We start from the raw sequence: 12,948 nt of genomic DNA, 5'->3' as shown, positions 1-12,948 counted from the left end.
AATATAATAAAGGATTTTAAACACATGTTCTTTCTTACTTTATTCTTTCTGACAGAGTTTTGAAAAGAATCTTGCTCCAGAAGAATGTTTTTCCCCCTTGGATCTTTTTTAAACAGACTCCAAGAATAGAACGAAGAACTTGGGCTGACTTAACATATACTCGCCGCTATTATAAGCCAGAGGTAAATGGAACCCGTAATTGAAAATGACCTTCTTTCTGATACTGTAATAATTCATAGTAATTTCAGTGCTTATCATCTTATGGTAAGGTGAATCCTGGCCTTCTTTCATGGGTTCAAAAAGGGAAGCTAGTGGTTTCTTAAATACACATTTCTAATTCCTGTTTCAAAATGAGATGAAAGATATGAATTGAACTGTAGTATTTGGCAGTACGCTCTAGATATGCTTAAGAATTTCTATAAGCTTCCATGTTCTATATTTTGAAAATGAAGTAAACTTTTAGTAAGAATAGTAGTAGCCTGAAAGGAAAGAATGGTATGTCCATTATGTCTTTAGCACTTTCTTTCAGCAGTTCCCTGAGCATGTTTAAGCATCATGGTAAAAGACAATTGTTCTATAACTTTTATGCTTTCTTTTCCTAATACCTTCTGATATCGTACAGAAACCCATATATTCTCTTGGCCCATGTAGGACATACCAGTGCAAAGGAATTATCCTTCTTCTGACCTGTTCCATGGCCTTGGGAGACAGTAACACCTAATGTTTGTTAATATTTGTATAGCAGTTTGCCATTTAGAAAGTTGTTTCATATCCATAGACTTAGCTAATCTTCACAAGAATCCTTTGCTGTTGAAGTGGAAGTAGTACTGATATCTCCTACTGAGTGCTTACTCTGCACTAAGCTCAGAGGATAGACAACTACAATTACTAATTTTGCAGACGATGAAACGGACTCTTGGAAAAGGAAGAATTGAAATTTCAACTCAGTTATTCCTCTTTTTTTATTGTGGTAAAATATACGTAAATCCTATTTATTTTAACCATTTATAAATATGCAGTTCAGTGGCATTAAGTACAGTCACAGTGTTGTGTAACCATCACCACTGTGTATAACCAAAACTTTTACATCATCCTCAACAAAAACTCTGTAACCATCAAACAGTAACCACCCCATTTTCCCTCCCACCAGCCTTTAGTAACCTCTATTCTGTTTTCTGTCTCTGTGAATTTGCCTGTTCTAGGTACCTCGTGTAAGTGGAATCTACAATACTTGTCCTTCTATGTCTGGCTTATTTCACTAAACCTAGTGTTTTCAAGGTTTATCCATGTTATAGCATGGAACAAAATGCCATTCCTTTTGAGGCTTAATAAATCCCACTGTGTGTATAACGTAGTTTGTTATTCATTGGTTGATTGACACTTGGGTTGTTTCCACCTGTAGCTGTTGTGAATCATGCTGCTGTGATCATTGGTGTACAAATATTTGTTCAAATCCCTGCTTTCAGTTCTCTTAGATGTGCAGTGTAGGTAGTAGCACAGTTGTTGGATCATATGGTAGCTGTACATTTAACCTTTGAGAAACTGCCAAACCTTTCTACAGTGTCGTCTTGGTTTTAAACAATTATCACAAATTTTAAACATATACGAAAGTACACAAAATACTTTGAGTGTTCCTTGTATACGCATGAACTCATCCAGCTTCAATATTTACCAACTGATGGCTGTCACATTTTATCTATATCCCCACCTGTTTCACCTTATTCCATAGTATCTTGAAGCAGCTCCGAGACAACATGTAAATACACCTATACATTTTTGGTATGTATATTTAAAATATAGGAAAACACAGACCTACTAGAGCATGGACTTGAGGATCTGGGGAGGGGGAAGGGTAAGCTGTGACGATGTGAGAGAGTGGCAGGGACATATACACACTACCAAATGTAAATTAGATAGCTAGTGGGAAACTGCAGCATAGCACAAGGAGTTCACCTCTGTGCTTTGTGACCACCTAGAGGGGTGGGATAGGGAGGGTGGGAGGGAGGGTGACACAAGAGGGAAGAGTTATGGGAACATATGTATATGTATAACTGATTCACTTTGTTGTAAAGGAGAAACTAGCACCCTATTGTAAAACAGTTATACTCAAATAAAGATGTTAAAAAAATATAGGACTTGTATTCCTTAATATAATTTTGTAGTATTAAATACCCAGTGAGTGCTCAAATTTGCAGTTGTCTCCTAAATGTCACAAAAAAATGTTTTTAAGAATTTTGAATTAGATCCAAATAAGGTCCACACTTTGCCGTTGATTGTTAGGTCTCTGAGGTCTTAGTTAATCTATAGGTTCTCCCTCCATGTCTCTCTCACTATTTTTTTTCCTCCTTGAATTTTATTTTTAAAGAAACCAGGTAATTTGTCCCATCTAGATTTTGATGATTACACTCCATGTGTTGTTAACATAACCTTCCATCCCTTTATTTCCTGTAAATTGGTCATTGATCAGAATGAAGCTTGCATGTTTTGTTCTGGCAAGACAGTTTCATAGGTGGTGATGTGTTCTTCCATGGAGACATATAATTGTCTCTTTCTGTGATATTAGCAGTCACTGATGACTCATACCTCCATCCATTCATTCAGTTGAGGCTTCAAAAACTGGTGAATTCTGTTGTTCTTTTTTCACTTATTAGCTGGGTATATTTCTATCAGGAGAAGATTCCGTTCATTAACTACTTGGTTGCCCAGTTGTAGAGGCATGATTCTCTTCTTTTTTTTTTTTCCGGTACGTGGGCCTCTCACTTGTGGTCCCTCCCGTTGTGGAGCACAGGCTCCAGACACGCAGGCTCAGCGGCCATGGCTCACGGGCCTAGCCGCTCCGCGGCATGTGGGATCTCCCCGGACAGGGGCACGAACCCGTGTCTCCTGCATCAGCAGGCGGACTCTCAACCACTGCACCGCCAGGGAAGCCCTCTTCTTTTATTTAACAGTTTTCAAAATAATTGATTCACTAATATCCTCCAGTGGTGACCAGTTTTTTAAAATTTATTTATTCATATCACTGTAGACTCCATTACAGTTATTATTCTAATGGAGGTCCTATCTTTGGCCAGTTGGAGCTTCTCAGTGACTCCTGAGTCCTTTTGATATGACATCAGTTGTTTGTAGACTTTTTCAGTGGTCAGAGCTGGGAGATATGTATGTTTGTTTTAAATATAAAATATGTCATAGGTTCATACTGCTACTTTCCATTTAAATTCAGAACTACAGAATTCTCACTTATCCTTTTCTGTCTTCTATTGATAGTCTTCTTCCTCCCACCCCGAGAATACCAGTTCTCAACAATGCCTGAAATTTGCTCTATTTCCTAATTTGAATCCAAGTTCTTCTGACTCTATTCTACTATTCTACTTAAATCACAGCCGCTTTGTGGCCCTTGAAATGTAAGATAGAACATAAATGTAGGTAGAACTGTTTATATCCTTTTGAGTCACATGTGCATTCATTCACATAGATTTGCTTTTCCTTTTGCATGCCTAGTAACTGTCCATTCTGCAGTTTTAATGAAAATCAGGTGATACTTACTGGTTAAAGCAGCTTTGGAAAAAATGGCTCTCATCAGAATGACTGACATACTAAGTTTAATGTACTCTCTTGGTTTATATTCTGCCTTCTCTAATTAAATTTTTATTCTTTCCTGATGAATGAAGTAATACATATTTTCATGGTTTTGCCTTATAGGACTTACCAGAAACTATTCGTTATTTAAGAATTTGTACAATTGGGCATCAGGTGCCAGATGAAGACACTATTTTTAAATTCCCATGTGCTGCTAATGGGTTTGTGAAAGAAAATAAAGATAATGGTGAGTTGTTTCTGTTTTTTTTTTCCTTTACCTGAACTTTGGTATGCATTTTGAGTGGGGTTGGGGATTTTTAACATTTTTAATAGTTCTGACATTAGGCCTGTTGTGTTTGGTAACATTAAGGTGGAAATGTCTGATGGTGCTGATAGGGTATGGTGTTTTTCCTGCTTATGGTCACAAACAATTTAGTTTAGTTTGGAAAGTGATTTTTGTGAGAAATATGAACTCAAGTAGCATACTTACCTCTTTTAAAAAAATTTGAATGGAAAATACATAAAAAGATAAAAATGTTCTTTTGTCCTATTTATTGGTTGAGATGTGGAAGAAAAGGTTAAGCCTCTCAGGTTCTTAGCGTATATAAAAGAGAAAAGAAAAAGCAAAGGTTCGGCGTGGGACACATCCCTAGAAGCAAAACAAAAGAGAGTGGACCAGAAGAGTGGCTTCGTTATCATATGTGTTTAAGATATTTTTGCTGCTTTTACCCTTTGGGTGCAAGTGAGGGAGAACACTGCCACCTCTTGTACGTATCTTCAGACAGGAAGAGCTTAGAAGGCTGGTGTTTTCTTGTTTCTGCTTTAAGATCTACTCTGTTGTTAGTAGGTCTTAATAGCGTCTGAATTGTAAGGATCCGCCTGCCTTTTTCTAGCATCTAACTGTCAGAAGGAACATTGTATTTGCTGTGTTTTAAGACTGAGGTATCTTTTGTCTGTGGAACACCAGTGACTCACATGAGAAGGTGTTCATCTTGTCCTCTTTCTAAATTTAGCCTGAGGAGTGTGCACTTTTTAAAATAAACCTGAGAGACAGTAAATATTCCGTGTATATATAAAATGATGCACATATATACATAAAACAGGGAGTAGGGGAGAAGGAATAGAGATGGAGCTGGGAAGATAGGGGATAGGAGGTGAGAGAGAGAAGGAGAGACTGGAATTTCAAGATAAATTTTCATTCTATAACCTGGATGCTTAATGCAGGTACTAGCTCTTAAACATCTTAAGACCTATACACAGATCTTCCCTGTATTTTAGCTTTAAAACTTGAGATGCTTGTCCTTGCCCGTGATAAGCAGGGTGTCTACAAAGGAGGCAAATGATCTGATTTGTTTAAACTGTAGTCACAGAAATGTTACCCCTTAAGATGTTAGGGTGCAGCTGCCGGCCTTCTTACTTCCTCTAGGCTCCTTTGTGTGTGTTCTGTCTGTTCCGCGTGGGCTAGAAGATCCTTACGAGTGCATGAGAACACATTTGTAAACCTTGATTGTTCACATGTTATACCAAGTGTAGTCCATTGCATATGCTGACTCGTGTGTGGGTGTTCTGCATGCAGTGGGCTAACTTCACCATGCTCTCTGCCATTGCAGTCTCAGGACCTTAGTTATGATCCGTTGGTGGTTTCCTCTGCTCTAAGCCCCTCCCACAGATGCCAGGCTCACTGATAATAAGGAGGAGACTCTACTATCCACTCCCTAGTTTGTTTGAGACTCCGAAAATAAATTGTTTTAGTAAACACTGAGAGGCTTATAGGTTTGTTGTTAGGGCACAGGGATACAGAGGTGACTAGAAGTCTTTGTTCAGTAGCAATTTACAGTTATCTAGGAAGGTACACATGTAGTGACTATAAGTGGGTTACTTATAATAAAAGAATCAAGTGCAGCAGGAATATAGAGGAAAAATTGAGGAAGGCCTGACAGAGGGGACATCATTTGAGCTGGATTTGGGGGAAGAGGATTTTGCCGGCATGAGGAAAGGACAACCCAGGTATTGGGAACAGGTACAAAAGGCACAGGGCTTGAACTTGTGCTCTGGAGGGGCAGCCTCTGGTGTGACTAGAGTGTAGTGCGAAAGGGCAAAGAGTTCATACATTCATTGTCAGCAAATATTTGTATAACACCTTCTAAGTTGAAGGCACTGTTCTAGGAAGTAGGAAAAGAACAAAGTTCTTGCCCTTACGTACTTTACGTTCTAGTGGGGGAGAGAGATAAATAAATAAGTAAATATATGGAGTGTCAAGTGGTGCTAATTCATTGGAAAATAACACAACATGATGAAGAGGTGAGGGCATGTGGTAGGTGATCAGGGACACCTGTTTTATAGACAGACTTATGGGTGTCCACTGTACCCATGGTTTAAACAGGACTGGCTACCTCATCTGCAGGTGATTTGCCAACCCCAAGAGGCAGACCATGTTTAAATTGTTCTGTTTACAATAGTAATGCAAGCTAATGTAAGCTGAATGCAAAAACTGCAGTCAGAGAAATGTATGAAGTGGAAGGCAATTTTGCGCCCTACTCAGAGGTTCCTATCAGTAATAATTTAGCACATATTGTTTCAGATATAAAAATGCAGATGTAATCATATACGAAATTCCCTTGGTATCTGCAGGAGGATTGGTTTTAGGACTCCCCATGGATACCAAAATCCTTGGATGCTCAAGTCCTGTATGTAGAATGGTGTAGTATACTTGTCCTTCTATATCTGCAGGATATGGAACCGTTGGATATACAGAATTGACTGTACATTTGATTGAATGGTATAGTATTCAGTCATTTTGGTTTATGATTTAATATATGGTGGACATCTTCCTAGGAAAATATTTAGAGACGTCATTGTTATTTATTTATTATTATTTTTCCCTCCAAATTTGCTTTATGTAGTTGGATATAATTTTTTTTTTTTTTTTTTTTGCGGGCCTCTCACTGTTGTGGCCTCTCCCATTGCGGAGCACAGGCTCCGGACGCGCAGGCTCAGCGGCCATGGCTCACGGGCCCAGCCGCTCAGCGGCATGTGGGATCTTCCCAGACCGGGGCACGAACCCGTGTCCCCTGCATCGGCAGGCGGATTCTCAACCACTGCGCCACCAGAGAAGCCCATGGATATAAATTATTGAACAAATATTTCAGCAAGATACATGTAACAATTTAATAGAACCAGATACTCTAATTCTTTCAGGTTTTCTCAAACTCATCATGGGGTCGTAAGAAAATTAACCAACATGCATACTACTACAGTTAAATGTCAAATCCTTAAGTGCTTATGACATACTAAATTCTTGTATAATGCACTTATGAAGAACCCTTCAAGAGACTTGTGTTTTGTATGTAGAAGTGTGTTAAGAGTCAAATATTCAACTCAATATAAAATAATCAGAAACACTTCTGATTTGTTAGGTTGAGATTGCTTCTCCTTGTAGTAATGAATGATTTTTTAGCTACTGTAGTATCACTGAGCTGAACAAATATGTCACCTTCGAGTACATAAGGAAAAATAAACACATGCTAAATGGGTAAAACATTACAACTCCATCTTTCCTAGACCATCTCTACTTGTAACACTTCAGAAGCTTAGAGATTCAGAGTGTTCTTACCTTAATTGCAAGAAAAATATAAAGGAGAAATTCCTTCTTTTTTGAGATCACAACTGTGAAGTTGTGATGATACAAATTCTGCATTTGTGTGCAAAAGGTGAAACACATTTATCTTAATTCTCCCTGCTTAGAATTGTCAGTCAACTAGCAGGACTTTCCTTCCAAGAAACAGAGACTGAGATGTGTTGTATATGACTTCAGTAAGCTCAGCACTACAATAAGAAGACATGCAGTATCCTTTTGCTGTGGTTCAAGACAACAGGGAAGGAGGTCACAGGAAAGAATAAGTCAAAATTGTTACAACTGAGAAACTTTTCTGAGTTTAACCATGGTGCCTCTTTCATTTTTACATAAGCATGGTGGCATAATTCAAGCTCAATAAATCAGAATTCTTAATGTGGAAAATTTACCTTGACTTTTAATTATCACCATATTAACAACCAAAATAATTAGATGAAACACATAAGAAAGGGTACTGTTAAACCCGTTTACTAGAGTTAGTTTCTGGACACATTAACTCATTTTTTTCATGAGAAGAGGGACAAAGAATCTCAGTTTGCTTACAAGCTAGGAGATCACTTTGAATTCTGCCTTTCTTAACTGCCAGTAGATATCGCACTTGTAACAGGTTATAAATAAACTGGTTTTCAAGCACAGAGCCAGCCCCAACAGTAAGAGAATACTATTTAAGAAGACCTAAGGCAATGAATTCCATTTCCAATGGAAAAAAAGAATCATATGGTCTTGGACAAACAATTCTGAATGGTTTACTTAACAGTTCCTTAGTAGTTCTTCCTTGCTCATAGAACTTTATGATTTTTTGAGGAGTGAAGGATTCAGCTTTAGTGGATAAATCCTTGTTAGGCTGAGACAATCATTATCCTATCCCTCTTTGCTATGAGTTGTCTTATGAATGGTCATATCAATCTGTTTTGGCAAATCAGTAATTAGGGGGAGGCTGTTATTGTTCTTATGAGAATGATATTTTTCTCTGAAAAAAAGATAAATAATATGCATTTGGAAAATGAGCATTTGGGCTCTTTTTCTGCTCACTCCTTGTTTTGTGAGAATATGATTCTTGGTTTTACAGCAGCCATCTTGTGACCCTGAGATGATCATATGCCAATAATGGCAAATGGTAGATTAGAAAGAACCAGCAAAGACAGAAAACAGTAACCTCAATAGTAACAACAATCACAGCCAAAGAACAATGGGACCTTAACTTGTGGAGTTCCTATAAAGTAAAAAATAAATGCTCTATATTTATTCTAAAAAAAAAGAACTATGCAAACAAGCTTAAAACTAGTTTTTTTGTGCCAGTGTTGTAAACTGTAGCTTTAAATAAAACCTTGACCCAAATGCCAGTAACTTCAGAAAAGAATTTGGGTAGGGGGAAGAAGAAAGTTATCTTACTTAGGAAAAACAACCACTATCTTTATCCTAATCTTCGACACACAAGTGAAACATATGTAGCTGCTGTAACACTTTACACAATTCCTATGTACTGGAGCAATAACAAGATCTAAATACAATTATATTTTTAAACACTGGGTGAAGGCTTTACATAAAAATAGCATCCTACTTTTCCCCCTAAATTTCTAAAAGATCACATACTTTTCCCCAACATCTGCAGCTGTTCAGGAATTTTTAGGAAACTTTCATGCATGATCTTAATTCCCAATCCGTGGCTCCTTGGGCTCAACGACAAAAGATCAAAACCACCACAAATGATGGTTCACTTGAAGTCAGGTGAGAGACACTGGCTCAGTTAGTCTCGTAGGACAGAAGCAGTGCTGCATCAACTGTCTCCATGCAGGAGGGGCACGTGAAGGGTCTCATCAGCCAGTCACCTGTACAGTCCAGGTGATCTGCATACACAGCAGTAATCAAATTGGGTTTGCATAAACAAAGTCCATCATACAGATCCCACACTCCCAGATCTTTTTAAAAAAATATTTCTTTTATTTAATTAATTAATTTATTGGTTTGCACCGTGTCTTACTTGCAGCCGGTGGGCTCCTTAGTTGTGGCATGCAAACTCTTAGTTGCGGCATGCGTGTGGGATCTAGTTCCCTGACCAGGGAATGAACCCGGGCCCCCTGCTTGGGAGTGTGGAGTCTTTACCCACTGCACCACCAGGGAAGTCCCCCGGATCCTTTCTTTTGATCCATTTCTTCCAGGGTCATAAACTCCTTCAGGCTGATGCTGTTTGAGGCCTATTCTTTGAGTTATCCTAATTTGTTCCTCTCAGCTGAGTGGCTAGGCATGTCTGGCTAGGTGTTGGATGATAGACCCAAACTGGAACTTGATCCAGATATGGCAGCAGCGGCTCCTGATCCAGCTCCGTCCCCTTGCCAAAGCTAGCCAAGTCAGACTGAGACTTGTGAGGCATGGAGATGTGATCCGAAATGGGGGAATTAAGGCAGTTCCCCATCTTCCAGGGCTTGAGTGTGTGATCTGTTGTGTGCTGTTTTGACAGTCTTCCAACCTCATTCTTTTAAAATAATTAATTAATTAATTAATTAATTTTATTTATTTATTATTGAAATTTTAAAACTTATTTATTTTTCATACAGCAGGTTCTTATTAGTTATCTATTTTATACATATTAGTGTATATATGTCAATCCCAATCTCCCATTTCATCTCACCACCACTGACCCCCGCCCTGCCCCACTTTCCCCCCTTGGTGTCCATACGTTTGTTCTCTACATCTGTGTCTCTTTTCTGCCTTGCAAACCGGTTCACCTGTACCATTTTTCTAGATTCCACATATATGCATTAATATACAATATTTGTTTTTCTCTTTCTGACTTACTTCACTCTGTATGACAGTCTCTAGGTCCATCCACGTCTCTACAAATGACCCAATTTCATTCTTTTTTTTTTTGTGGTATGCGGGCCTCTTACTGTTGTGGCCTGTTCCGTTACGGAGCACAGGCTCCGCACGCACAGACTCAGCGGCCATGGCTCACAGGCCCAGCCGCTCTGTGCATCAGGGATCCTCCCAGACTGGGGCACGAACCCGTGTCCCCTGCATCGGCAGGCGGATTCTCAACCACTGCACCACCAGGGAAGCCCCAATTTCGTTCTTTTTTATCGCTGAGTAATATTCCATTGTGTATATGTACCACATCTTCTTTGTCCTTTCATCTGTCGATGGGCATTTAGGTTGCTTCCATGACCTAGCTATTGTGAATAGTGCTGCAATGAAGATTGGGCTGCATATGTCTTTTTGAATTATGGTTTTCTCTGGGTATATGCCCAGTAGTGGGATTGCTGGATCATATGGTAATTCTATTTTTAGTTTTTAAGGAACCTCCATACTGTTCTCCATAGTGGCTGTATCAGTTTACATTCCCACCAGCAGTGCAAGAGGGTTCCCTTTCCTCACACCCTCACCAGCATTTGTTGTTTGTAGATTTTCTGATGATGCCCATTCTAACCGGTGTGAGGTGATACCTCATTGTATTTTTGATTTGCATTACTTTAATACTGAGTGATTTTGAGCAGCTATTCATGTGCCTCTTGGCCATCTGTATGTCTTCTTTGGAGAAATGTCTATTTAGGTCTTCTGCCCATTTTTTGATTGGGTTGTTTGTTTTTTTAATAGTGAGCTGCATGACCTATTTATATATTTGGGAGATTAATCCTTTGTTGATTCATTTGCAAATATTTTCTCCCATTCTGAGGGTTGTCTTGTGGTCTTGTTCATAGTTTCCTCTGCTGTGCAAAAGCTTTTAAGTTTCATTAGGTCTCATTTGTTTATTTTTTAAGGCTGCATTGTTCCTTTGGTTATTGATGAGCATATAAAAGTCAGAAGTTTTTGATATTATAAAACGTCCAAGTAGTGAACATTCCTGTGTGAACATCTTTGAATATATATGCTTTGTCTCAGTTAACTTCACTCAGAATTGAACTTCTGCATCAAAGAGTTTATGCCCTTATGCTTTTTGTGGATGTTGATACACTGTACCAATTTATGGTTGTTCATGCAGGAAATACTTATTGAGCATCTGTTATGTTTAAGCACTGTTCTGGGTGCTAGCAAAATGACTTGTGAAATTTTGTGAGTGAAGAGACTTGACCTGCCCTTTGTGAATTCTAAGAGTGCAGAGAGGGAATAGATAGTCAAGAATCATACTCTGCATGTCGAATTACAACTCTGACAAGTGCCAAGGAGAGGGACATGCTACCATGAGAGCATATTTTAGGGAGCATTTGATCTCATCATGGAGTTTAGAGAAGGTTTATTCAGGGATGTTTCAGCTGATATCTGAAGGATGAGTCGGTATTAACCAGATAGGGACGTTGGGGAGAGATTTCTGAGCATAAGGAATAGCACAAGACCCTATAAGAGGAAAGCATATGCTGTGTGGGAGGAACTGGCCGGGATGGTGGGGCTGTTGGGGGAGCATGTCATGATGATGGAGCTGCAAGTGTGGGTAGGAGCTCGATCGTGCAGGCTTATGTTTAAGGTTTCAGACTTTAAGAGGAATAGAAAACCATTGAACTTTCTTGTGGAAGGTGAGTGTGTGGAACATACCCAATTGCACTTTCAACCTATCGTTTTGCTACCGAGTGGAGAATACACTGCGGGGAGAAAGAGTGGAAGCGAGGATACAAGTTAGGAGACTTTTGTAGAAATTGGGCATAATGGTGGCTTGGACCAGGGTGTGGTGGTCATTTTGGTGGAAAGATGTGGACAGATGCTAGAGGTATGTAGGCAGTATCACTGTTAGCACTGGTTGTGGGTTGACGGTGAGGGCGAGGGAGAAATAGCTGTCAGTGACGGTGATTCCTAAGCTTCTGGCTCCTATGGTTGGTTAGATAGGGTTTTTTAGATATGATGTTAATCTTGATCCTAATTTGTCTTTTGTTATTTGGTGGTTCGTGATGAATACTCTGTCATATTAAGTCTCCTGTTTTGAGTGTACAAAGCATTTTGACTGAAACTGACTGTTGTATGTTATCAGATAACTTTTTAACATCTGCCAGTTTGGTCCTGTATTTTATTCTCTTTCATTTATTAATTAAATTGTTGTATTAATGTAAATAATTATATTAATAGATTTTCTAAAGTTGCATTTTCCTTGCATCCTTGGAATAAAGCCTTTTTGTAGTCATGGTATATATCATTGTTTAATAATTATTGATTAGATGTGCTGATATTTTCTTAGGATTTTTATATCTATATTTGTAAAGCGAAATTGGACCATTTTTGCAAAAACTTGATTTTCTTTTCTTTTTATTTACAAATGACTTGAATTTTGTTGTTTTGTAGATATTTGATTGATGTAGAAGGCATGTGGCCAGATGATGCAATTGAATGTAAGTATCAGGGTTGTCACTACTTTCCCCTTTTTATAAAATATGAAGGTAGAAGTGTAGGGGAATTTCTCAAATTTTGGAAAAAGAGAAAAGTTTGTAATTCATTTGTCCTGATATAGCATAACCTTTTACCAAAAGTTGATAAAGGAATGTATCTGGAAATAGCGAGATATAACAGCCTGAATAATTAGTCAGTGGATTTCAGCTTGTTTTTCTTTCTTAAATTTTTTAAATTAATTTACTGAGTTTTGATATTATATGCACTGCACCACCAAGGAAATCCCTTTTTCTTCCTTCCTTCCTTCCTTCCTTTCTTTAAAGCTCCAAGTCATTTAAAATACATGACTTCTTACTAAAAATCTCCAGTTCATATAACCAAGGGATTTATAACTTCTCCTTTAAAAGATTTATTCCTGGGACTTCCCTGGT

The 12,948-nt window shown here is 38.5% G+C and overlaps 2 pseudogenes; one reads left to right on the top strand and one right to left on the bottom strand.

The window, feature by feature from the left end:
- The window catches only part of LOC131755463 (RNA/RNP complex-1-interacting phosphatase-like), a 177,115-nt pseudogene that overhangs the window by 2,624 nt on the left and 161,543 nt on the right, over positions 1-12,948 (top strand).
- LOC131755498 (RING finger protein 11-like) lies at positions 8,954-9,623 on the bottom strand (annotated as a pseudogene).

Source organism: Kogia breviceps, chromosome 4 (assembly GCF_026419965.1).
Source record: "Kogia breviceps isolate mKogBre1 chromosome 4, mKogBre1 haplotype 1, whole genome shotgun sequence".
Classification (NCBI taxonomy): domain Eukaryota; kingdom Metazoa; phylum Chordata; class Mammalia; order Artiodactyla; family Physeteridae; genus Kogia; species Kogia breviceps.
This window is presented reverse-complemented; position numbering and strand designations above follow the sequence as displayed.